Below are 5,231 nucleotides of genomic sequence, written 5' to 3' on the forward strand. Positions count from 1 at the left end.
CACACACCACTAGTAGACTTAGAAGATACACCAGAGAGTACCATTAGCCGCCATGGCTGATCAAAGAACTCTTAGCACCTTGTTTCAACCTATCGCGGTTCAACCACCGAACTGCATAGTGATGCCCGACAATAACAATAACTATGAGATTAAGCCCACCATTCTTAATATGTTGCCAAGATATTATGGCAAAACAAATGAAGAACCGTATAATCATCTGAGTAAGTTCTTGAGCATATTAAGTACTTTTAAAGCACCTCATCTTTCCCCTGAAGAGACTAGATTAAGGTTGTTCCCATTGACTTTTGAGGATGCCGCACTACGTTGGTATAGATCCCTACCCTCTAATTCTATAACTACTTGGGAGCAACTATCACAAAAGTTTATGAAACAATATTACCCTTTAAGTAAAACTGAGGCCATGCAATTGGCTATTTCAACCTTCAAAGGAAAACCTAATGAAGAGTTTCATACAACATGGGATAGATTTAATGATTTACTTATCCGTTGCCCACATCATGGTTTTGACATACTTAATATAGTACATTACTTTATAAAAGGTCTTTCACCTATGAACCGTCAGCTAATTGAATCAATGAATAGAGGAAGATTTACTAGTCTTACTCCTGATGAAGCATACACTTTTTTGCAAAACTTTTCTGAGAGTTCTAAGGATTGGGCCAATAGTAGTGACCATGAGGACATGGCACGGGTAGATGGGGGGATAAGTTTTAATAAACCAGGTATGTATGAGGTTAGAAACGATGGTGATCAAGAATTAAAAGCCACACTAGTTAGTTTAACCACAGGAATCGAAAACTTAAACAAGAAATTTGATTCATTCACTTTAAACCCTCTAAAGAATAATAACCTCAACAAGCAATGAGTGTCAATCAATTTTGTGAAAATTGCCTTACTACAGATCATGACACCTCAGTTTGCTCTATGTTTGTTGCTCAAGGTACTGATGATGTTTGTGCTTTTAATACATTCAAAAGATAGGGTTATCAAAATAATTTTAACAACAACAACAACTATAACCCAGATCTTAGGAATAACTCAAACAATTCATGGAGACAAAACATGTCTCTACAGCAAAACCAATATGGTTTTCAAGGTAATCAAGAGAACAATAGGCAACAATACATGAAAAATAGAGGCGCGGTAGTACCTTCTCCACAGTATTATCCACAACCACAACAACAGCAACAACAACAAACAAACTTGAACAGAGAATTAACCATTGATCCTATGGCTAATTACCAAACCCAACCCAACACCATAGATGAAACCATGAAAGCTTTAGCCACCAAGACCGAGAATGAATTCAAAAGGATTGACCAAAAATTTGATGTTATGACTCAACAGATAAGCCAACAATTCAATCAGATACTAGCTAGTCTAGCCGAGAGACCCAAAGGAACCTTACCAAGCCAACCTGAACAAAACCCAAAAATTAGAAATGTTTATCATGTTGAAACCACCCCTTCATCCGCACCCACAGAGGGAGTTAATTTGATATCTACCCTTAGGTCAGGAAAGAAAGTAAATAACAAAGTTGACATACCTGATTCTGATGAAGTTGTTATAACAAAAGATAAGGAAAAGCCAGTTGAAACTGAGAAAACCAAAGAGCAGGTAACTGAAAAAATTCCACCCACACCATTCCCCTCTAGGTTAAAAGATAACAAAAAGGAAGCACAATATAATGAGATCATGAATATTTTTAAAAATCTACATATCAATATTCTTTTTCTAAGTGCAATTAACCAAATGCCTTCCTATGCCAAATTCATAAAAGACCTAGTAAAAAAGAAAACAAATATCCCAAAAGAAGTTTTCCTTGCACAAGGGTGTTCATCCTTTCTACATAACCAAGCCATAGTAAAACATAAGGACCCCGGTAGTCCTACAGTTATGTGTAGAATAGGAGAGGACTACACTGATCAAGCATTATTGGATTTAGGTGCTAGTATGAATTTGTTACCTTACTCAGTTTATAAACAACTAGGGTTAAAATACTTGAAACCAACAAATGTTAGACTACAGTTAGCTGATAGATCTGTTAAGATTCCACGAGGGGTAATCGAGGATGTAATTATCAAGGTCTCTGATTTTTATTACCCCGTTGATTTTATAGTTCTTGACACTTTACCTACAAATGGAAACCAAATTCCTATCATTTTGGGTAGACCATTCTTAGCAACAGCAGAAGCTCTAATAAATTGTAGGAATGGGAGCATGACAATAACATTTGGGAATCTAAAAGTGGAAGTAAATGTTTTTAAGCTTATGAAACATCCTGATGATACCGAAGGGGTAGATGATATGTGTATGATTGAGGAATTAACATCCGAAACGTTTGAACAAACCTATCCAAAAGATCCACTGTTAATGTGCCTATCACAATTAGTTACTGATTATGAAAAGGATAGTGTTAGATGTCAGGTTAATGCGTTGCTAGATGAGAACATTCCAAGTGCATCTAATAAATTTAAAGAAAAGACACAGGATATAATTGAACCACCTATATTAACGGAACCACCTAGGCATGAGTTAAAACCTTTGCCTGCAAACTTAAAATATGTGTTCCTAGATGAGGCAAAGGAATTACCCGATGTGATAGCTTCAAACTTAACTAGTAAACAAGAAACTAAACTATTAGAAATTCTAAGAGAAAACAAAGAAGTTATAGGATGGTCCATAGGTGACATAAAAGGGATAAGTCCTTCAGTTGTCCAACATAGAATTCACCTAGAAGAAAATGCCAAAACCTCTCGCCAACCACAACGACATCTAAATCCTAACATGAAAGAAGTGGTACTTGCAAAAATAATCAAACTTCTAGATGCCGATATTATATACCCAATATCAGATAGTAAGTGGGTTAGTCCAGTACAAGTAGTACCAAAGAAATCAGGTATAACGGTTGTAGCCAACGATCACAATGAGTTAGTGCCTATAGAATGCAAACCGGATGGAGAGTATGTATTGACTATAGAAAGCTAAATAGTGTTACTAGAAAGGATCACTTTCCTTTACCTTTCATAGATCAAATGCTAGAAAGATTAGCCGGCCAAGCATTTTATTGTTTCTTAGATGGATACTCTGGATATAACCAAATCCCTATTCATCCTGACGATCAAGAGAAGACTACATTTACATGTCCCTTTGGAACATTTGCTTATAGGCGTATGCCTTTTGGCTTATGTAACGCACCTGCTACCTTCCAGCGGTGTATGATGAGTATTTTTAGTGACATTGTAGAAAAATTCATAGAAATCTTTATGGATGACTTCTCTGTTTTTGGACCTACATTTGACGATTGTCTACACCATTTATCATTAGTCTTAAAAAGTTGTCGTGACACCAACCTAGTACTTAACTGGGAGAAATGCCATTTGATGGTAAAACAAGGGATTGTTTTAGGTCATTCCGTGTCTGATGCGGGTATTGAAGTGGATAAAGCAAAAGTTGAGTTAATAGCTAAACTCCCTGTCCCAAAATGTGTAAAAGATATTCGAGCTTTCTTAGGACACGCCGGTTTCTACCGTAGGTTCATTAAGGATTTTAGCAAAATTGCACGGCCTTTAACAAATCTCTTAGTCAAGGATAGTGATTTTGAATTTGGGGAAGATTGCCTTACCGCATTTGAACAACTTAAACATGCACTCACAACCACACCAATTATCAAACCTCCTGATTAGAGATTACCTTTTGAAATTATATGTGATGCATCTGATTATGCCGTAGGAGCTGTTCTAGGCCAAAAAGTGGACAAAGTACCTTATGTAATATCCTACGCGAGTAAAACACTTAATGATGCTCAAAGAAACTATTCCACAACTGAAAAAGAGTTGTTAGCTATCGTCTTTTCCCTTGACAAATTTCGTTCGTACCTTATTGGATCTAAAGTTATAGTTTATACTGATCATGCGGCACTTCGCCACTTATTAGTTAAACAAGATGCTAAGCCACGTTTAATTCGTTGGATCCTTCTTTTACAAGAATTTGACTTAGAAATCCACGACAAACAAGGAAAGGAAAATATAGTTGCTGACCATTTATCTAGGCTAGTGTGTGAGTCTCTCGTAGAATCCCCACCTATTCAAGAAAACTTTCCTGACGAACACCTCTATAATATTTCACAAGTACCATGGTATGCTGACATCATGAATTATTTAGTGACAAATCAAATCCCATCTCATTGGACCAAACCAGAGAAGGATATTTTCTTCGTCAAAGTAAAAGATTATTTTTGGGATGACCCCTACCTATTTAAGTATTGCCCAGATCAGATAATCCGTAGATGCATTCCGAAATTTGAGCAACAATCTATTCTATCTTTTTGCCATGACCAAGCTTGTGGTGGGCATTTCGGTTCAAGAAAAACCGCTGCTAAGATTTTGCAGTGTGGATTTTATTGGCCCACCATGTTTAGAGATGGTATAAACTATTGTAAAGCCTGTTCTAGATGCCAACATTTAGGAAAAATAACCAAACGAAATGAATGGCCCCAACAATCCATTCTCATATGTGAAATTTTTGACGTATGGGGTATAGACTTCATGAGCCCTTTTCCTCAATCTAATGGTTTTTTATACATCCTAGTGGCAGTTGATTATGTGTCCAAATGGGTAGAAGCCGTGGCAACAAGGACCGCTGATCATAAAGTGGTTGTAGATTTTCTTAAAGCGTATATTTTACCTAGATTCGGAACTCCTAGAGCTATAATTAGTGATAATGGCTCGCATTTTTGCAATCGGGTATTTGGAAATCTAATGTCCAAGTACGGAATAACACATAAAGTTGCTCTCCCATACCATCCACAAACAAATGGGCAAGCCGAAGTTTCGAATAGGGAGATTAAAAATATTCTAGAGAAAACAATTAACCCTTCGAAGAAAGATTGGTATTTTAGACTTAATGATGCTTTATGGGCTTATCGTACTGCGTTCAAAACTCCTATAGCTATGTCCCCTTATCGTATTGTCTATGGCAAGACTTGTCACCTACCTGTCGAACTAGAACACCGAGCCTATTGGGCTGTTAGAGTCATGAACTTCGAATTAGATAAGGTGGAGAACAAAGAAAGCTACAACTAAACGAAGTTAGAAGTGGCGCCTATGAAAGTTCAAAGAACTATAAGAAAAGAACAAAGCTAGCCCATGATAAACAAATTTTAAGGAAAGATTTCTACTCAGTCAGAAATTTTTTTACTCTATGACTCT

General features: G+C 36.7%; 1 non-coding gene across 1 annotated transcript; it reads right to left on the minus strand.

The window, feature by feature from the left end:
* Window positions 1-416: 416 nt before the first annotated feature.
* Window positions 417-525, minus strand: LOC147516141 (small nucleolar RNA R71). The gene has a single exon (XR_015214592.1). It is a non-coding gene; the product is annotated as a small nucleolar RNA R71 (small nucleolar RNA).
* Window positions 526-5,231: the final 4,706 nt, after the last annotated feature.

This window comes from Coptis chinensis, chromosome 2 (assembly GCF_015680905.1).
Source record: "Coptis chinensis isolate HL-2020 chromosome 2, ASM1568090v1, whole genome shotgun sequence".
NCBI classification, from domain to species: Eukaryota; Viridiplantae; Streptophyta; class Magnoliopsida; order Ranunculales; family Ranunculaceae; genus Coptis; species Coptis chinensis.